The sequence below is a fragment of the Dunckerocampus dactyliophorus genome, chromosome 11 (genome assembly GCF_027744805.1).
Source record: "Dunckerocampus dactyliophorus isolate RoL2022-P2 chromosome 11, RoL_Ddac_1.1, whole genome shotgun sequence".
Classification (NCBI taxonomy): Eukaryota; Metazoa; Chordata; class Actinopteri; order Syngnathiformes; family Syngnathidae; genus Dunckerocampus; species Dunckerocampus dactyliophorus.
Genome location: NC_072829.1, coordinates 6,451,113 through 6,474,093, shown reverse-complemented (window position 1 = coordinate 6,474,093; position 22,981 = coordinate 6,451,113). Strand labels below are relative to the sequence as shown.

Here is a 22,981-nt window from a genome sequence, read left to right as displayed (position 1 = left end):
TTATTTCATGTCTTGAGTGTTGTAATGCTAAAACCTGTATTTAGAAGATAGTAAACAGGTTTTCTATGCCATAACTACAAAAATATCTCATTTATTAATATTGAATTCTACTTCAAGGAAATATGTTTGTGTCTGGAACCAATTAACCGCAATTAACAACCTCTACCTGTTTTGTTTTTTTTGTGATATGTATTACTATTAGGCCCTATTTTTAAGGGCATTTTGGTTGCAACTCACACAATTAAAAAATAAACAATTAAAAAACATGATTCTAATAAAAAATAATAAAACATATATATAATGAATATATAATATAATAAAATGAAAATAACAAAAAAATGTGGCTTGTAATTGTAGATAAAGTATGTATGTAAAAAATCAAAGAAATTAGGGAAATTTGACATCAGCATGAAACGTCAACTACCCTTAGCTCAGTTCAGTATATATACAATTATTTTGACGGTCCAGCAGAGGTTTTGTTTCCCAACTGGAACATGTTGCTCCTGCCATTATTTCCTGGAATCCTGAAGGCCTCAAACCAAACCAACAATATTCAGAATAATCAATTATGATTCCAGATCTGTCAAACTGTCTCTTCCTCCCTTCTCGAAACGCTACCTGCCATATTTCCATCACATTTATCAGCCCTCGTCTGGAGTCTGTCAAGGCGGTAAAGAAGAATGCCGATTATACATGCCGTCCGGATGTAAGCATCTCATCAAATGCAGCGGCAATTGTGCAGCCGCTTCGCTCCAAATCCATCCCCGCCATTATCTTCACAGTCTTGTGAGAATTTGCTGAGAATGACTTTCCATCAATCACCTGCCACCTCACCACCACCTGAGGGGGAAAATGAAGGTCCTATACTTAAGATGGCAGTTTTTAATGCTATATTTATACTGCAAGTGATTTATATTGCTACTGATAACAACCACTACGCTCCAAACTAAATCTTCAACTGCTTGTTGGGCTTTTTCGTATGCAGTCAACTTGTTACAATCCCGCCTCAAAACTTGCACTGAGATGAACACAATAAGGATGCTCCGATCAGGTTTTTATGCTTCCGATACCAATCATCCATGAGTGAAACCGTCTGATACCGAGACTGATCACATAGATGAAGTGTACATTTTTAAATGCATTTATGATGGGTGCTTCTTGGCCAGGTATTGTATATTGTATATGTATAAGGGGGAAAAGTTAGAACAATTCCAAGGTCCCCTGACTTCCAGGGGGCCCAAAAATAGGTAATTATTAAAAAAAATAAAAAGGGGGGGCACCCAACGTGATTTTTTTTTCTTCATAGGGCCCAGAATTCCTAGTTGCACCCCTGCTATTGGCTACATGATATGAAAAAGGGAACCATAAAATCCCCTTCTTTTAGACAAAAACATATTTGACGCTAATCATACGTAGTTACTGGAATTACAGAAGCCAAGCGGTGTGGATTATGTAGATGCGGTTTGGAGAAACGCCTTCTTTGACAACTCGCCGGGACGACCCAGTGGCCTGCAGAGCCGGATACCACCACTCGCCCCTTTAGAGGGAGATGGAGGCGCCCCCACAACAGACGGAAGTACCACTAGCCTGACGACCAGGCTAAAGGCTACACCATGACTCAGATTAAATCTGTCCAATCGATCATCTTACATTATCTTTCATTACTGGTGAGTATGTGTTTAATAAGTGTGTGAGGCATATTTAGGGTTTTAACAAGTGCTTCAGTGCATGTAGCTTGTTAGCTTTCTAACTTCTGTCGCAAATATTGATCCAAAATCAAAGGAGAACCTCAACGTAAAGCTAGCAGGGGGATGCGGAGGGGGGTGATGAGACGTGTGTCTGTATAGTGAAGAATTTCCTTCACCATCTTCAAGCTGATATGAGAATGTGTTTCAATTATGATGAGGTGATGATGATGAGGTAGTAAATATAACTTCTTTTAGCTCATTACAGAAGAATAATTCATAAACTGCATCCAAATAAGAGCAGGCCCAAGAAGAGAAAGCCAATGAAATATTGACGACTCTCCTGGGTGCTGGCACGCAATAGCCCTGTTAACCCCGGCCGAGTGTGGCCCGATACAGCTCCACGCTACTGAAATATTAACTCCCTGCAATCTGTGACACACGCCGGTACCGAGAAGCTACGTCAGATGTTCTGAATTGATCCACATATCAGAAATTCTGACGTCCATTGTGAGGATCTTAGTGCCGTGAGTCAAATACAGTCGATCCTCAGACCTGAAATCCATAGTTACAACTATAACTAAGTATAACTAACAAAAATATCAACGAAAACCTGGTCTAAAACTAAAAAAACGGCAAGTAATGACTACAACACATTTATATATTATACACCGCATATTAGCAGTGTAGTACATCAATGGTGGCTTACACCCCCCCCCCCCCCCCCCATTTTGTCCCGTGAGCCGAGTTCTGGTCGGATTTTGGGGATGAGGAACGTAGTTCCGGTTAGTTGCTGGGACCACTTAAGTAAAGAGTTTGGCTTCTCAAAACTAAATGCGTGCAAAAGTAATACATTTGTATCACAGTACATTTGTATCACGGTGTTAGGTTCTCTCCCGTCGTATCACTGCGTGCTATGCGTTTCACAGCGTTTACATTCGCGGATAAAGACATTATGACTGGACCGTCGCAGTGTGGTCATAATGTCTTGAAGTGGAAAAAAGTTCTCCTCCCATTTCGTGTGGAAGTGGTAAGTTTTTGGCTTCTTAAGTTTTGAAGAAATCAATTTGAGGCTGTCTGGTTAGCTCGCTGGCTCGCTACCTAGCAGCCGTCTCGAGTCCCTGCAGCATAAGAGTGGTGCAATGCGATGTAAACAATGAATATTAGGATTGTAAAGGTGACTAAAGGCATGTTATTTCATGTCTACATGCTCTAATAATGTTAAAAAGTGTGTTTAGAAAGTCATTAACAGGTTTTCTATGCTCCAATTACAAAAATATCCAATTTATTAACATTGAATCCTATATTGCGAAAATCTATATATGACGGCCGGGTCTGGAATTAATTAACCGTTGTAAACGAGGGCCGAATGTATACGGTGTTTGTGGCAATTTGGTCACACAAGATACTGACTGGTTTTCGGATGACCACCTCCAATACAGTTAAACTTCACATTTTAGAGAGGCCTTTTATTGTGGTCAACCTGTGCGATAATCATGCTGTCTCATCAGCATCTTGGCACGCCACACCTGTGAGGTGGATAGATTATGAATCATGAATGATGAATGTCCACGAACACAGACTTGTGTGTGTGTGTGTGTGTGTGAAGAATATTTGAGAGAGCTAAGCATTTGTGTACATACAAAAAGTTTTAGATCTTTGAGTTGAGCTCGTGAAAAATGGGAGCAAAAACAACAGTTGCGTTTACATTTTTGCTGAGCGTGATATAAGATTTCCTGAACAGCAGCTGTGCCAAACTAAAAAAAACAAAACAAAGTCATGAAGCATCTTAATGTCGAAACAATGCGTCTCCATGGAAACAGAGTGACCCCGCTGCCTCAGTGGGTTGTGTCCTCTCGCAGGAACGATAGCCGCGCCGGTTCAAGCGTGATGAACTCCTATTATGCACCTCACTGAATTACTTAATCCACTCCTCTGTGAGAGAACTAAAGACATCAGAAAAACTATATTACAGCCAATTGCAAACTCCACAGCAAATCCTCTTATCTTCAAAGTCTTGTTTGCTGTATTTGTTTCCCTCCCGCTACTGTAATGAGTTCACTCATAAAGGTCAGCCTATTCAAATTGCAATATGCCGCGTTAACAGCGGTGCGTGCCGACTGCACTGTGGCGAGATTGTGGGTCCATGCGGCAGTGCCAAGCTGTCTGCGTGACCCTCTTCATGCTTCACAGGGCGCCGAGGCTCTGGGCTAAACAGATGATGAAGTTGTTGTCGTCTCCATATTGCATGGCCCCAAACACGGAACGCAAATCAACATCTTTGGAAACATTATTCATGTGTCCGTAGATGACTTTTTTACTGTCACATTGGCTCCACTCACGTGTATGCGCGTGTTGCCTGATGAAAACCAGGTAGTTTTGGCTAGCATCGTCTCTCAACAGCGTCTATTATCACCTGCTTCCAATTAACACCGTATCCTGTTTTTCAAAGAAACGGTTTCAGTGACAGCTATGAAAAAAATGTGGATTACTTTGAATAGAGTTGTGAAAAAACTTCAAAAGTGAGGATGATTTTTTTGTTCCCATGACAACAGAGTGTTTAATGCAAACGGTCGCGAGCGGGCGAGCCTCCAAGTGATTCAATTGAGAGGAAAATGTAAGAATGAGAACTTTGGGTGAGGACTTCCTGCACGTGCTTTATTTCTCTCACAAACCTTGAGCGAGGCTGACAAGATGAAAGCGGGATGAGGTCGGGACAACAAAGGCTCCTTGTTAGGGGACTGACCTCCGACCCTGACCTCTGCAGCGTCAACTAGCTGTCTGCGGGAGCCCAACGTCTCGTCTGTGTCCTCAGCCAGGCAGCAGCCTCTGGTTTATCTCTACATCCGCAGATAGAAAGCGCTGCTATGCAATGACAGATAGTATGAGCAGCAGTGATCGATGTCTTCTACAAAGAACAAGCAAAACTTCATCAGGAGCTTTTACACAGCGAGTGTTCCTGTGTGCTAGTACGTCAAGCAAACCTCACTCCCCGATACCTTAAGAGCAGTGCTGGTCAGTGGGTTGAAAGCCTGGGTTTTTAGCCAGGTTTCTTAGAGATTGATAATAACATGCTGCAATGTATTCACCAGGTTGATTGTCCTAAATACATAGGAAATAACATAGGGTGACCATATTTTGATTACCGGAAACCAGGACACTCGGCCAATGAGATAATGAGATACTCAAATGAGTGTATTCAAAGATGCCTTGTCATTTCTACTGTATACATTTAAAGTATGCCTCCTGCATTTTGTATGGATACAAAACTGTTTGCATTGCATACTGAAAACATAATATCTATATATTTAATTTAATTTAATGATTAAATAATGATATAAATGATGTCTCTTCTGTATTTAAAATAAAATAATAGTTCCCATTTCAAGCCTTACTGGGCAAATAAATAACTAAAGAAACAAAATAATATTAGCAGATATTATTTATATTCATAATATACTTTTATATTGCAACCTTTTACGTATGTATTTATATACAATATTATTAGCTACAGTATATTAGCAAATCCACCTTCAACGAAGATAGCTCTCACTAACTTATCGATGTAATGATGTCACGTTTACGGTGCATTGGAAAAAAAACAAAACCAGGATATTTTTCATCCCTTTCTAAAAAAAAACAAAAACGGGGTGACTGGGACATTTGGTTACCCCATAACAACGTAAATAGCAATAATTTGTTCCTGGGGCAAACTGTAGCCATCATAAACACTTTATTAATTATACCAGGCAATGTTTTAAGTCACGTTTTACCGTTCATAACTGTCATAAATGTTCAGAACAGAGAGCTCCATACCGCTAGAGCTTTTCCAAAAAAGGAAAACAATGTCACCATGTCACCTCTATCTTTCGCGATCGCATCACTACCAAAGGCAGATCCACCGCCAGACAAGCTCGGTGACAGTGTTAGCTGCCTGTATTTTTTGTCCGCGCTCGATTTCTTTTCCTCTCTCAACCCACAATACGTCTTCTTCATAGACAATCTGTCGCTGCCAGTTGGAGGAAAAGAGAACTGTTGCCCCCTACTGGAACAGAATTACATTGCCTACAAGTCAGAAATTCACAAACAAGATGAATACTTTGATCTGTAGCTCCCGCGAAAAAAAGCCAAAGACTTGAAAAGACGTCACTAGACGTCTTTGTCAGGGAAGGAGTTAACCACTGTTACTATTGACACAAAACAACAACTGTTGACGCTTTATCTTTTACGATTTTACGTCTGATGATCAAACGTTCAGATTTCACCACTTAAATGTTTATGAAGTGCTTTTTAAAAGTATCTCTATATATTAGTGTTGGGTTTAAACAGGCACATTTAGCTGTGGGTGGGCTTTATTTGCCCTGTCGCTCGCAGAGAGTTTTAGTTGGCTCCTCGCTGTGACATAGTTGGTAGTTCTCCTTTCAGCAGCCGCCACTGGTAATTTGTTGGGGTTTTACACTTTCATTTGGAGCGGGCACAAACATTATCAGCGTTTGCATTCAAAGCTGGTGGACGTTAATCCCGAAAACAATTCTCTCTGTGTTACCAAATGTGCAAAGATAAACAAAGAGCGGTCACAGCGAGAGGTCAAATGTGTTTCGCTCTTTTTTTGGAATGAGCTGCACGGGAAAAAAATGTTCTTTTTCAGACACACAGCGGTGCCAAAAAGCCCTCTTAGAATGCCAAAAGTAAGTAAATAGTGGCTTTTGTGAATGCTGTTTCATCTGCAGCAGGAGGTCAAAGTGAGCTAACAGGTGAATTATGCAAGACAGCATAAGCACACTTTACATTTATGCAAATGGGAGAGACTAATTATGGGCCACACACTTTGGTGAAGGTGAAGCTTCTGCTCCTTCCAGTGACAGAAGGAGAACGTGTTGTGTAACCGCTAAACACTGATTGTTTTTAACTGAATCAATGTTTAACCACCAGGGTCAGAATTTAATCAAGTGCACCTCCGAAGAAGCAAACAGCCGCCAGGTGAATAGACTTTTGCAAGTTCATTCATCTCAAGCTGACCGTCTTGGCAAGATAAATGGACATCATCAGGAGGAACTGCGAGTGAATTTTCACGTTTTGCAGAGACAGGGGTCAGGATTTGATTTGTGTATTTTTGTCATTCAATCGAAAACAATCCATCGACAACAAATCCGTAAGCTACACTAATACCAATGACTGCATTAACTTCTACTAAAGCCAAAAAGAACAGCTGAGGCAAGTTTATCCATAAATATATTGTGTTTCAGCAAAGCTTTTTTTTCTGATTCAGGCAAATTAAATTCGTAAATGTATCACACTTTATGAAATGATGGCAAATATATCATTCACGCTATCTATCACATGATATGCCCAGCACAGCTCTGTTATTCAGGCTGATTTAATCCAGACGCTGATTGCGTTTTATTACATGTCATGTTTGAAGATCTTTAGTATTTAAGCAAAATTTAATACATAAGTGAATGATGTTTTATTGCTAGAAAGCAACGTTAATTTCATTCGCACGTAGATGTAATAAGTTGTGTGTTTCATAAAACCATGCTATTAAGTCTAATTTCTCAAAGTCTACTGGTGGAAAATCATGAGTGTTTCCCAACTCATTGGTTGCTGGTTCCATCCTCGATCCGGCTATAATCATTCAAATTATTTGTATATTTCAACATTCAGTCTGTATTTTTCCTTTCCAAGATTTTATATTCCACCGTGTTTAGTCTGCTAAAATGAATGGACAAATTAAATGCTGCACCCTATTGGTGAAAAATCATTTTACATTTTTTATTGCGTCTAATTGATTCCAGTCCAATGAATTTCAGCAAAATAGGATTGAATATTTTCATAGTTAGAGCATGGAAAACCTGTTTCCAACCTTCTAAATATGTTTTTTAACATGATTAGCACCATCTAGACATGAAATAACACCCATATAGTCACCTTTAAAGTTGTAGTATCCAATATAGCAGACATATTAATATAATATAAGATGTAATATGGACTCACACATGTTAGCATCGGGAGAGTTCCTTGTTTACTTCATGGAAAGTTCTTTCTGCGGCGGCTATTGTCAACCATTTTATGGTTAAAAATGCCAGAAATAAATAAAGTTTGCTTTAATATGCTTTTTTTTTTTTACCAATAATAGGCCTTAGTCCACCACAAAGCAGCATGACTTATTAATTAATATATTTTGGAAAACCGTGATAGAATGAAGCCACGAAATTCAAAGTGTGATGTGGCACGACTGCACATTAACATTCCACACTCAGTTGGTAAACTGGTCGTCTCCCAACCTTAATGTTGCTGGTTCAATCCTTGGTCCTCGTGCAATCAACATACACACACTCAAGAGCAACAGTCCCTCTGCGTGTTTACATTCAAACCTTTTTCAAATTCCGTTGCTTCATGTCCACTAGCTATACCCACATTTCTCAACGGCTTCAAACACTTTGAATGTTCAGGACATTAGGCTATCTATCAGGACTCTTTTCAAAAATATCCATTCAATATTTTCTGTGACATTTTTCCCATTGACAACAAATGAACAATTTTAATGTCTCCCCCTATTGGTGGAAATTGGTGGCATGGGTCAGGTCCTGGACCTGATGGTTGCTGGTTCCATCCTCATTCATTTTCCAGATCTTCCCTCACGTATTAAAAATGCTTTAAGAGCTTCTTGTGGCTTTATGTTGTAATAAATGAATGACCCAATCCTGCTGGACGTATTTGTGTTTTAGCCGCACACTTGATGAAATTCTCTTAAATGAACCCTTGCAGTTTCCGTCTTGTTTTCCTACAAATCAACGTATGCGCCATAACTCGGCTGTCGCCATGGTAACGAATGGAAAAGCGACGAATTGCGGCAGACGCAAGACAAATAAAATAAAATACTGCCATGTCACCGGCCGCATTCAGGCGGCATTAACTGGCGTACACATCTTCCCGCTGTCAGCACGCTATCCGAGCGAGGCAAGCAGGTAGCAGGAAGCATTATCTACGTATTAATCATTAAACGCTGCACATTAGAGCGCGCATCCATCTCCACGCAGCCGCTGCGGCTAGCCTCTTTACAATTCTTAGGGCTTATCTCCAGTTTGTTTTCATTGCTTTTCACGCGGGAATAACTGCTCGTAACCTCCCAAACCCCGCACCTGTTTAATTAAATGGAAGTCAAGCAGATTCTATTTCAATCCTCTTTCCTTATCGTCAACATTCGCCCAATTGATTTGATCAGAGGCCTATAAAGATATGGCTTAGTAGAACCTCTAAGGTAGAACACAATCCGTTCTGGGACGCTGGGTGACATCTGGTTGGTCTGTGATTGTTAATGTTTGGGAAAACGTATCACTACTTTTATGAAAAATGAAATGCTGGCACTGAAGAATGTTTTTGGAAGTCAATGAGGCATTTTTGGCCACAAAGGTGTCCCGAGGGAGTATGTATCGCTACATAAAAATACTAAAGCAATCAAATACACTCCTGCTAAACTCTGACATATCTATGACTATGATCCAAACAGAGGCCTTACTCCCCCGATATTTAATATTAATTCATGTTCATTATTTTATTCACTTTAAATTCCTGCAATATTTATTATTTAATATTAATAAATTCATATTCATTATTTAATTTCTGTTTTTGTAATGATTAATCATTAAAATCCTGAATATTGCATTTAAAAGGTCCTGAAACGTCACAACAGAAAACTTTAATAGCAGTTCAGTGTTCCCTCGTTTATCGTGGGGGATAGGTTCCCGCAAAGAAGCCAACTATATTATTTTACAATTATTATACATGTTTTAAGGCTGTAAAACCCCTCACCATACACTTTATACACTTTTCTCAGACACGCATCAACAAAGTTCAAATTTTGTTTGAATTTTAAACATCAACCTACTAGGTTGGACACAGGAAATGATTTATCGACTCACGCGTATTTCACTCCTCTGTCTCGTCGTGGCCTCCTGACGCTGTTCGGCTGTAGCGTTTTTGTATCCTTGTTAAAACATATTCCTGTCGTCGTATTTTCCTCACACGGTTAGCTTCTTCTGTTTCTTCTATTGTTGACAGTATTGGCGGTTAGCCAGCAGCTCACACGGTTAGCTAGTTTGGTAGCCATGACCACAACAGGAGACAGCAAAAAGGCTATTGATTGACAATGGCATACAGCCAATCAGGATGCAGAACACAATGGGCCGTGCAGACAGAAGTGAGAGAATAGAGAGACACCGCCGCCTCATGCTGAAGCACAGAACTACAACACTCAACTTCCCACAATGCAATTCTTCTTAAAGGGCCAGGCTTAAACTGTAACAGCGTTCATTCGCTGTAAAAAAAAAAAAAAGGCCCAAAATAGTGAGATGGCGAAAGGTGAACCGCGATAGAGCAAGGGAACACTGTATTTTTGACAAGTATATTTTGGCCACAAAGGCATCCAGAGGGTATAAATTAGGACGGATGTGGTGTAAGACTTTTTCCTGAATATTTTGGTGAAAACCTGAATTGTAGGCCATTAGTTGTCCAATTTATGAGGTTTTACTTAAAAAAAAAGGATTTTTTTTGTTAAAATAAAAAAATAAAACGTTAAAACATTAACATTTATTAAAATAATAAATCATAAAATAATAAAAACATAATTAATTATATATTTTTTGAAATATTTTATGCAAAAAACATATTTTTTTAATTTGGAGATAATCTTTTTTCACTACAAAAACAGAACTGACGTGTTTTTACTGAAAAAGACACCTGGAATTTACATGAATGAAGGTTGCGGGATGAACTGTGAACTATAAAACATTGAAAATCAAGAGTATGTGAACATCCTTCCTTTAAAAAACATCCATTAAATATACTGTAAAATATCACTTTTTTTGCAGAACTTTGCCATAAAAGATTGCTTTTCTGACCCTGCGACCCCCCCACCAACTCTGCTTTCTATCAAAGCTTCGTCTTCCAGGAGCTGCTGTGACGTCGTCCCTAAGATAATGACCCTATACATCACAAGAAAGCGCAGAGTCTCTCCCGTCAGAAACCACTGGAATCATTTTGATAGTTCAAGACTTTTGGTTATTTAAAAATAGCATTGCAAATCCTATTGCTGGCTAAAAAAAAAACAAAAACAACTTTGAAATGTCTGCTCCAGAACGTTCTAGAACAGACCCTATCAACGCACTTCATCGATAAAAGTGTAGCAACCAGATGTGTCCTTGCATCACAAACAAGGGTATACCCGCTGCGTTGTAAACACATTTTAGCCACTAAAGCATCACCAATGTCATCGCGATTGTACGATTTTAACTTGAACACAATGTGAGCCACTTAAGCACCCCAGCAGGGAAAGTCTTGGCAACGTTTGTGCATCCAAGAAAATAAAAAGTATACAGATATCCAGCGCCTCCCTGGAGGTGCAAAGAACTTTTCACCTAATTAAAAGCAGCCTAGACAGGACAAGTTGAAAGAAAAGGGCACCACGGAGACTGGCTGCTCAGCACTGCTGCGGTTCTTCCGAGGAGCAATTTAAGCTCGCTCCTCAATGGCGGTGGTCGCGAGCAGCGCTTGTGGAGACTGACAGCACAATCCAAACCATGTGCCTGCTGCAAGCACGCAGGGGTGATTTGTCTTTTATTTTGAGCGAGCGGGATTGTATTTTACGATAAAAAAAGTTGCCGAGTGGCACACGGATGCCGCGTGTCCTTCCCTTCGGGCGAGACTGAGATGTGAAGGCCACGGAAAACAACAGCAGTAAACATAAAGCGAGTGCGGACGAGGACAGGCGGCGCAAGGGCAGCGGAACGGCATGATAGACACACCATTAGCTGCCTTTGTTGTTTTTAGCTTCTGGTCACATGACAACCTGCTCGTGTTGCACTGAATGTATTTGGCGATGACATCACTAATCTTAACTGTAGCCCATATTGACTTTGATCCGAGGTCACTACTTGTGTGGACAGGGTGAACATGAGCTCTGCCCTCATCTGGACATTTTGGACTATTTTAGCATCTGCAAAGCGCAACGGCATCATTGGCAAGAAAGCATGCGACTTTAAGGAAGAAAGGGGAAATTAAAGGCGCTTGGCGTGCCGACTGCAACATCTCCATCAAGTTAAAGGGGGATAAAGATATATAGAGATATCGAAGTTGACATCATTCGACTACAAGGAGGTAAACAGCACAACTCACAAATACTCGATGCAGCTGAAAGCCAACCACAATCGACAACAACAACTCCACAAAAACACACATTATTCCAAATTCAACAATATCAAGAAACACATTGACTTCATTGATTATCACCAATAAACAATTTCTCAATTTAACTACTGAAATCAATTACAGTGCGATTCACTCAAATTTTTTTTTTAGTCTACTATTAAAATATTTGTTCTCAATGATTTACTCTTTTCTCTTTATGTCCCCATGAATTTGAGATTATCCCTATTTATCATTATCAATGTATTCCTATTGTATCACTTTGATAAATTTGATGTGATGTTATTATTGTAGTATTTATGTTATAAAATGCATTTATGTATTTATTCATTAATATATAATATTTGATTTATACAGTAATTCTAACTTATTCCTATTTATTATTAACAATATTTCAATTCTTTCAGTTTGGTAAATTTTTATCTGATTTTATTTTTATTTTTTTTTATAAAATACTTCTTACATGAATAAAGAATTTGATGTATATATTTATATAAAATGTATGATATACATTATTATTTATTAATATTTGTATTTCTTCTTTTCCCCTTAACGCGGCACAAGGTTTAGACACACAGGTAGAGAACAAAATGTAAATGACAAAATGTAAGCAAGTGAAATATTTCAAGTGTCATGAGGGTGTCACGGGACACGAGATGAGACGATACGCGAGATTGGGTCTACGAGAACGAGACGAAACAAGATTTCTTTTAAGAAACGTATAATCAACAAATATAAAAAATATATGACAATATATTTAATCTACTGATTTAACTTATACTATATTAAGAGACCGAATGGCTGATAAAAGGTCTCATTCTGTTCATGCCGTTGTTCTATGGAACAAACGCGTCGAGGTGCTGAACCCAATGCACAAAGTGAACTCTCTTCTGTTTGGAGGCACGAGTTGTGGAAAACAGGCACGCATGAACTCGGCAATGTAATGAGGCCGGCAAAATTGTGATGTTCATTTTCATTTATTGTGTGATTAATTCATTATCGTCGCAAGGGGTCGAAAGGGGTGGAATGAAATACGCTCAGCTTCTTCCTACTCCTTTTCAGGCACGTCTAGAATAAAAAAAAACATTTCATACTTTGTCTGTTTTGGCACATCAGTGGTTTTTATTGTGAACTTCTATTTTAGTTAGTTTTATTTATGTATTATTAGTATGTGTATCCCCCCCCCCCCCCCCACCCCCCCGCTAATCAGTGAGAACACACTGTCGTCGACGTCGTGTTTTATTTTCATGACAGCAAGGACGTCATTTTTTCCGCTTATTTTATTAGCGTGACAGGATGCAACTTTATTAGATGAGCGGAGAAGGGATGAAAGACACAACCGCAGCCCCACACAAGAATGGCAGGCAATAAGTCTGCGAGTGGCCTCTTCTTGATTTTCTTTTCGAGCTCGTTGAAAGCGTCTTTCATGCTCCAGTTTGCCGGCAGGGTCGCGCACAGCAGGTAATAATTCCTGTGAGCTAATAATTAGTAATCTGCCCACTGCAGCTGCAGGGAAGTCGGCCGTCCCGTCAAAAACGCCTCCTGCTTCCTGACACATCTCATTACGCCGTTCCGAGATGTTTGTGAAAACACTTGTGACAAGTGCTCATATACTGTTGCTTATTAACGACAAGGCGCTATAAATAGACTTAGTGGTCACTCTTTGTAATATTGTCTATCATAAATGTGTGTTTTATTTTTTTACTCTAGTGAAGCCCTTGCTGAATTAAACATGCGCGCATAAAAGCAATTAAAATCTATCTGGAATGCATTCAGCCAAGCATCGCAAACTTAATTAAGAGGCTACACGGCACAGCGCCGTGTTTGCAAAATGCCAGCATGACACATTCAATCCAAGCACAAATACATAACTTGACTTCTCATACAGTATTGTCCAACTGCATATTAGCCTGGACAGATCATTTTAAACAGAAGAATTGGAAGGTTTGGTGCACTGAAGATCCCTTATGCTGCATTCCAAAAAACTGGGTAGTGATAAACTGATTGATGTGCAGGCTGTCCTCATGTTGCGACATTTGTGGTTCCGACCCACGACCACTGTCACGGGAAAATCTGCTGCTTGCTCCAAAATAGATGAGACGCTAGATAAGTTCATTGAGAACAATGAGAGGTACAATGTAATAAAACTTGCATGCAAGGAGACAAATCAATACATCCTGAACAAAGAAAATGTCTGGTTATCCATGCGAAATCTCCTCCTCCTGTGAGGGACAGACTCACATGCCCAGACACCCGAGGCAATTTGAATCTGGTGATAAGCAACTTGCTTTGGAGACAGATAATCATATCAAGTCAGTGTGACAATAATGTGGATCTTAGCAGAAAAACATATGTATGTTGGTCCATAATTCTAACTAATATTTTTAAAATTAAAAACAGTAATGGACACAAAGTATTTAGTGCAATAACAAACCACATTTTCATTTGATCACATTATGACTTTCATTCTTTTATTTCATTTTTTTAACTTTAACCTCCATAACGTCTCCCGAGCGTGAGACCAGACTCTTCTGATGGCAGTGCGTTAAAGAAAAGGAAAGTGAAAAGTAAAATTAGACATCGTAAAATGCTCAGAAAGTGGAAAAATGCCAACCAACATTTGCCACGTGATCGGTCCAAGCTGTGACCATAATGACGGATAGGATAGTCCATAATGACGGACGTGCTCCTACGAAATGGACAGTGATAAGTAGCATAGTGGTCTCATTTTTTGATGCTTCACCCTCCCAATAAGCCTGTCTCTCCCTCCTAGTGTGCAAGCCAACCACCAAGATAACAGTAAGGTGTTATTCACATTAATTATTATTTTTCTTTTTTTCATTAAAATATTTTATATGTCCATGTGTTCAGTGTCATTTAAGCATAATTTAAACCAGTGGCTCTCAATTATTTTTTGTCATGACCGAGAGATGTTTTCACGTCTCTCTGATTTGAAATACTATTGACAACCTGATCAATGTATTTATTTATCTATACAAACCACTTTATGAGTTGCTGGCACCAGCATTGTTCAAGCATGATTAAAGACACTAACACACCTGCCGATCTTGAAGACGTTTTTTGAGTAGACGCCTTTCACGCCCCCTTATCTGAGACGCACCGGCATATTTGTAGAAATATTTTCATTATATTCGGAGGAACAGACAAACTGAGCCTAAATGGACGATGAGACCAATAAACATCAAGGCTCAAGTCAATCTTTGCATCATTGATAAGCACCTCAAAAGGCTTAGGGGACTTTGTGCCCAATCAATAGATTAAATCAATCAATCAGTGTTTGAGGTGTTTCTGAAGATTAATTCTTCATTTTAGACATTTGGAGGGGTGGAGGATTGGCGTAATGATGTCATCGTCTATTGGCCATGATGCATGTGCATGTAATTGTAATTGTAAAAATACAAATTCACTTATTTTTTTTAATGCAACGTACAAGATGCCCCAGGCAGCAGGTGCCCCGGTGCTCGATGAGAAGAGCAATACGTGCCTTCATGTCAGAGTTTCCAAAAGTATCTTCATTTGTCGTTTTTTTAAAAATACAGTAATCCCTCGCCACTTCCTGCTTCGAATTTGTGGTTTCACTCTATCGCACATGTGTCAAATTCAGGCCTGGGGGCCAAATCCGGCCCGCGCTGCAATTTCATCCGGCCGGCGGAACGGTTTGGAAAATAGCATTGAGTTGGTCGGACCTTATAAACAAAGTGCCTACAGCGATCAGCGTAATTAGCAACTCGTTCGGTATAAACTACTACTCTGACATTTTCATTTTTAAATTGGAAACAATATTGTGTATAGCAAAAAATTCACAACCATTCTTAATAAGGATGCCAGATTCAGACCAAAAGTCAAAATAGTTTAACTGCTCATGACTAAAAACGGCAGCACTTTAACTATTACACCCTGTCTGTACAAAATAACACCTTAAAAAGGCATAGGATCTTCAAAAGTGATCATTTTAACTACAGCAAAGCATGCTGGGAAATGTGTAATCTGTCCATTCCACAGCTACAAACTCCACCGGGTTACGCATCTCACGGATTGTGATGTTTTTGTGTTGATATAAAATACTGTAGCTTTTGCCGGGAGATGGAGAGAATGATGAAGAGGTGGTTGATCAACTATCACTTCATTGAAACAAACAACTACGCCAAAACAATTGTCGTTTATCCGCAGGCTATGTGGAAGTAGAAATTTCAAGCAGGAATGAATGGACACAAAAAAATGCACATTTCCCCCCCTCTGATGTAAAAAAAAAATGTTCATCCCCATGAGTGAAGTTTTTAAAAAAAACATGTATGTCCACATAAAGACACATTCACCAGCGGTCAGGCCCATTTTGTCCCAACGCAACGTAACCACAGGGGTGCATTATATTGGTATGTTCCAACCCCCGCACTGCACACGTGAGGAACTAGGATAAAAGGTGTGTAAGCTGCTTATCTGTTTGCCAGTACTAACCGGGCATTTTCTCAAAATATGACCATACTAATTGCTATTTTTTCAGCCTGGATTATTGGGACATGTCCTGCCATTTTCGCAACTTCAAAGGAGCATCTGTGTGTGTGCGCTGATGATGCATGTCAATGTGCTTCATTCACCAACTGTGTTAAAAGAACAAGAAGGTTTCAAGGTTTTTAATATTTTCAATACGCAGAAATATACAAAAGTTGAAAATTTCAGGATAAATAATGAGAAAGATACAAAGTTGGGGGAGGGGGTGAGGGCGTAATGACCAGTTCGGCCCACAAACCTAAAGTAGGCTTTGAGTTTTGGCTCCCTGTGTGACTGAGTTTGACACCCAAGCTGCTCCGGGGTTGAGTACAGCCATGTTAATAAAAACAATACATATTTAAGCAAATTTTATGTATTTTTAATTTAAATGACATTAATTAACTGAAATACAAATAGAATGATGTGTAGTTTTCTACACTGATCACTAGGTGTCAGTAATGTTACTGTAATGTTCGCTGAGACACACAAGCACCAGACTTGATCGCCTGAACAACAGGCTTTTTTTGCAGGTTTGAATTACCTCACAACAGGCACCATAATCCCTAACACGGGCTACTGTTGGGACCTTAACCCACACCAAGCTAAAACTCAATTCTGAACCCTCGACTTCCTGTCCGCCCTCCACTCAGCTCCCCTAGCACCAGAACACATTTCACAAGCAGGAGTCTTATTTATGTCTTAGATGTCTTATTTTCTGCTATATTGGGTAATATGAGTGTCAAGGTGACTACAGGGGTGTTATTTCATATCTTGGATGCTATAATAATGTTAAAATCTGTATTTAGAAGGTCATAAACAGGTTTTCTTCACTTTAGGCACAAAAATATTTCAGTTATACATAAGGAATCCCACTTCCTGGAAAGTCACTTTTCACAGGGTTACAAGGGATTACTGTACTTGCTAAATATAGTGACAATGTCGCTAAGGCGTCCTGCGGCGTCTTCTTATTCTCTTCCAAACTAATGACAAGCGACATTCACAGTCCCATTATATGCGTTAATGAGCAAAGGTGAACAGATGGCGCCAAAGCTATATGTGGCAGTCCAAAGTTATTTATATGTTATATATAAATAAATATATTGGGGATGCTCCGATCAGGGTTTTATGCTGCCGATACCAATCATCCATGAGCGAAATCGGCCGATACACATACTGAAACCGATCACATGTAAATTTTTAGACGTACTATTGGCTCTATCAGGGGTCACCAACATTTTTTTCTCCCTTTACCTGAGCGAAATTCCCACATTCCAAAATCTCACAATACGTTTGTCCATACAGCGCATGTTGACAAGTTTATTTGCATGTGCCGTGCTTTAGATTGTCAGCACTATTGAATGAATAAATTATCGCATTAATTACAACGATGGCCCCTGATAATGACATTCATTTGCTCAGAAAGGAGATAACAGGCGAGTGACATTGTTATTTGCCGGCTTTAGTATTAGCGCTAGCGTCCCGACTGCAGTCAATTATGGCGGGTTACACTGTGACCTTATCCAAGCTGACAAACAGCCAATTTCTTTGCACCGGCTCTGCATGCGTGCGTCACCTTTTCTTATTTATTGCCTCGCTTTCCAAATGCCACATTTGTTACCGTCCATCCCCAAGGAGGCGGCCGTTGCGCCGTTTTTCTCTTTCATTGCGGCGAAAATGTGATGAGGACCCATCAATCCATCCGTCTATCCTTCCAGGATATTTAGTGGAACTTCTACCAATGGAAAATGTCAAACAAAGTATTTAGTGCACAAGTGCATGGCTGCTTTTAATCACCTGCTACAAGAGCCAAAAATAGCCTGGCAGTGTTCCTGGCTGATTTTATTGGGGCGATGACCCCTCGCAGCCTGTAGACTGGCCGTGCACGCTCATACCGTCCGACCTGGGAATGTGAGCATCCTTCCACCCACGCAAAAGGTCAGCCTCACCTTCACTCAAGCGTTAAAATGGAGCCCGTTCGCTCACCTGCTCCATCACTCACCACTGCTTTCGACTCCCAAATGAACGCATAACATGTCGTCTCAAGGGTTGCCGGCATCGTATATCTACCTGCAAATGCTCGGCGTAAATCTAAAAGATTCATGATGTAAAATAGGGCGGACAGCAAAGGATTGTTCCTGCGGCTTTGAGAAATGCAACACCGCAACATCTTCATTGACAACCGCGTGAGGAGAAGGGACTACATGGTCATGTTACTGGACTACCCGTAATTTGCTTCAAGCTACAGTGGGGCCTCTAAGACTGAACACAAATGCTTCTTTGATTAGTTTGGATTCAGAATTTATTTCCCCATAAGAACTAATAGAAATAGAAATAATCAGTTCCAGTGTCAAACAATTACCTTTAATAACCATACAGCCAATTAAGTCACCTTTGCACTGGCATACAAGTGTAAATCTATGTTAAGCACTGCTAATATTGAGACGTACAAACAATAGAACGTGTACTTAAGACTACTGTTTGTGCTCTTCACATGTAAACTTAATGTATAGCTCACTTATTGTATTACTATGCATTCATTGCAGAGAGGTGTGTAACCACTTTATGTCACAATGATGTTCATTTCCTGTTCTATGGTTGTCATCCCTTCTGCAGTGGCATCACAGCACATAATAAGCCAATGGAAAAGCAAAACACTTAATTGGAGTCAATCCTTTAGATCAGGGGTGTCCAAACATTGTCCGCCGAGGGCTGCTTTAAAGAAAAAGAAAGACCATGGCGGCCACTTTGAATTTTGTTTTATTTTAAACATGCTGAAACCACTCCAGTGGAGGTCTAGAATTGCTAAACTGTTAACGATATTATAATATCTTTTATTATTAGTGTGATATCTTCTTTAAACCTTCAATATTTCAATATTCAATTATTCACAATTATTCACATTGTGTATTATATCAAATATTCAATATTTTCAATGTGGCTGTAAACCTCCCATTAAGTTTTATGATTAGTTTTATTGATATAATGTTCCCTGGGGCCAATAAAAATTGAGCTGTGGTCCTCAAATGGCCCCCGGGCCGCAATTTGGAAACCATTGCTTTCCACTTACTGAGCTGAACTCACAAGTCATTTTAGAGGTTCAAGGGATTTTTACAGTATTTTTTGTAGACTCAAATATTTAAGATAAGCAACGCTTTAAAAGAAGCTTGCAACCTCATTGCAATGTCACGATAACCTGAATTTGACACAAAATCACCTTAATATTGTGATCCTCTGCCCCTCCCCCCTTTTGTTCTTCGACTGGCAACATTAGAAATGCAACGTTGACGTTCTTGGAACTGTTAAAGTTCAGTTAAGACTCCTCCATTTCATTAGCAGCCATGACTCACCAAAGCTACCCCCCCCCCCAAAAAAAAAAAAAAAACAAGAAAAAACCCGCCTGGAGGCATCTGCCGACTAGTGAGCGCGGCCTCCTTTTGATTATATTGATAAAATTCAGCATGTTGTGTCAGCTGCGTTAGCAAACTGGCAGAAACATCCCACTTTCATGTATAAAAAAAATATGAGTTACTTAAAAGCAGACGCTCCTGCCTTGCGCCGTCGTCTCTTCAATGATTTTGTGTGCATGTGTTCTTGGAGCGCGTCCATCGAACACGCGGGACTGAATATTGATGGTCCAACGCTCCTGCTGGCTTTCAATCAGCCTGTTCACAGCTTGTTAGGTGCAGTATTGTTCCTCTCAGGATAATTTCCTGCAAGACACCGTCTTGTTTGTTGCATTGCTTCTCAGTCTTCTTGTCTTCTATCTTTATCTTGCTAAAAAGTCAGTCTAAGCACCCCCGGTCTCCCCTTTTCTCCTCATAGTATACCCCAGTGGGTCTCCATCATTATGATATCCACCCATAAACCCATAAAATACACTACTCTCGACTAAGGAACCATTTGGCACCTTAAGACGGGTTTGAATGATTCCTACTATGCAGTGTAGCTGTTTACTGATATTTTACAATAAAGCTGAGACATGCAAAACTGAGGCTGGCTTTGTTACGTTTGGGCACACCAGAAACATCTTTGGGCAAGGACCAGGGCCAGGAAATGAATTGGCATATCTCCAGCTGCTTAGTACAATTTAACTAACATTTATATTATTTATTATGTTTTAAATTATTATTATTGTTATTGTTAGTTATTATTATTATTATTATTATTATTATTATTATTATTATTATTATTATTATTATTGTTATTATTATTCTTATTATTATTGTTAGCATTTTTTTAGATTTATTATTAGAGTTGGGCGATATGGACCTTGGCATGTATCACGATATTTTTGGGATGTATTGCAACGTGACGATATAATTAAATTAGTGTTGTATAAAAAGCTACAAACCTTAACCCATATAAGTGAATACACTTGTCTCAAATTGTAAAGCACATTTATTGATTTATAGATAACAAACTGCAATTCAGCAAGTGCATTTAGTGTCTACCAAAATAAGCGTTTTTAATTTTTGACTGGGTGTAGACATGCTCGCTGACTGTCCACAGAGCCCTACATGCTGTGGTACACGCAAGGTGCCAATGCGTCAATACAGTGCGGCACAGCGCGCAGTCATCAACTCGGCTTGTTTCCGTTTATGGTTTATACCAGTATAAGTCATTTTCTTATCATTTTCATGCAATTTATACCGGTATATAAAAATTAGCGCCCAACCCTATTTCCATCCATCCATTTTCTATGCCGCTTATCCTCACTAAGGTCGCGGGGGTATGCTGGAGCCTATCCCAGCTGACTTGGGGCGGGAGGCGGGATACACCCTGAAGTGGTCGACAGCCAATCACAGGGCACATATAGACAACCGTCAACAACCGTTGATACTCACATTCATACCTATGGACAATTTAAAGTCGCCAATTAACCTAACATGCATGTTTTTGGAATGTGGGAGGAAAACCAGAGTTATTATTGTTATTGTTATTGTTATTATTATTATTATTGAATAACCTGGAGGGTTTTTTTTTCCCCTTTTTGGCTTTTCCCTGTTATGTTAATCAAATGAGTGTTTTTTAGTTTTTACGCAGGATGTCCTTCCTCAGGCAACCCTGGCCGGGAATCAAACCCCATACCCTTTGCATGTACAGTACCATCACACCACCAGGGATTAATCTGTACTTTCCATTGATTAGTTTTAGTTCTATTATGTATAAGAGCCGCACTGTGGCCTAGTGGTTAGCATGTTATGTTAGCATCAGGAGATCTGGAAGATCCGGGTTCCAATCTGCGTTGGACATCTCTGTGTGGAGTTTGCATGTTCTCCCCGTGCGTGCGTGGGTTTTCTCCGCGTACTCCAACTTCCTCCCACATTCCAAAAACATGCATGTTAAGTTAACTGGCGACTGGCAATTTTTTATAAAACAAGTGTCGCAAAGCATGCTGGGAAGCCTGGAAGCAGTCCCATTGATGTTACAATATATTCAATTGATGTTTTATATTTTTTGTGGAATACTTGATGGGGCCCAGCCTCACCATTTTGTCTCATTAATTCCCACATTTATAGTCTGTTTCCAACTTTGCAAATATAATATATATCCACTTCAATTTGCTGTATTTCAATGAAACATAAACTCTTTTTTTCAGCAATGGTTTAATACTACGCATGTTTTATATGTAACAGGTTTAGTAGCCTGTGTTAACAAGACCCAACAGCACCCGACATGAGCAACAAAGAAAGAAAATGTTCCCTCAAACACAACCGAGACTACTAAAAAGTACCTCTAGCGCGTGATATACTGTAGTAGCAGCAGAGTTACGGTATATGAAAAAAAAGTACTTGCAGCTGTTTGAAATTGTCTTCTCTGAGCGACCATATCTGTGCATAGCCAGATCCCTTTATTACTATTGATCTCTGTCACTGCCTCTTTTCAACTGTGCGCTCTGAGAAAGTGTTGCATGAAATATTTATTTTCCCCCTCGCTTTACACCCAGCCTAATACCTGCTGAGGTAAGGCTTTTTTTTTTCGTTCTTTTTTTTAAGGTGTGGATTTAGCCATCAGTCTGCAGCGCTTGTTGTGCAACATCGATGTGCATCGGAGTGAACATAGGCGGTGGCACATCATCTGCTGAGTGGATGTACCGGTAGTTGTTTGGAGATGGAAACTTTGTTTACGTACAAGCGTGAGCCGAATGATCAAGTTTCCTTATTTAGAATCCATGGCAGACTGCCTTCAAAAGCACACAATATGGCTTCTAGTACATGAAAGTGTGCAGAGGCAATCTTCTACGGGCTTAAATTATGCTTCAAGATGTAAAGATATGGTACAAATTGCTATTTGCATTCAAGCAAATGCTGCAATATGAGTTTACTTTGTAAATAAGTAATACTTTGTTTGTACTTTGTAAATAAGTCACTTTCCATACTGTATTGTGACCCGGTTAGTGTATTAGAGGTGTGCTGCCCAAAATCTAGCCTTGATGCTGGAATTTAGACAGTTTATAATTGCCTTTAGTATCACACAGTTTTGTGTGTACGTACATAGATTTAATGCTAAAGCTGTGTTTCTGTGTGTGGCTCCAAGAAGTGCTATTCAGTAATCCCTCGCCACTTCACACTTTTCGCTGCTTC

At 39.6% G+C, this 22,981-nt stretch overlaps 1 protein-coding gene across 6 annotated transcripts in view; it reads right to left on the bottom strand.

Moving 5' to 3' along the window:
- Window positions 1-22,981, bottom strand: part of lingo2 (leucine rich repeat and Ig domain containing 2) — a 252,837-nt gene that overhangs the window by 87,398 nt on the left and 142,458 nt on the right. The window contains exon 1 of one of the 6 annotated variants that reach the window (XM_054791874.1): window positions 4,432-4,557. The exons of the other annotated variants lie outside the window; for them this stretch is intronic. The gene's annotated coding sequence lies outside the window, so the exon portion shown is untranslated. Of the gene's footprint in view, window positions 1-4,431; window positions 4,558-22,981 lie in introns of those variants that run through there. 6 annotated transcript variants of the gene reach the window in all.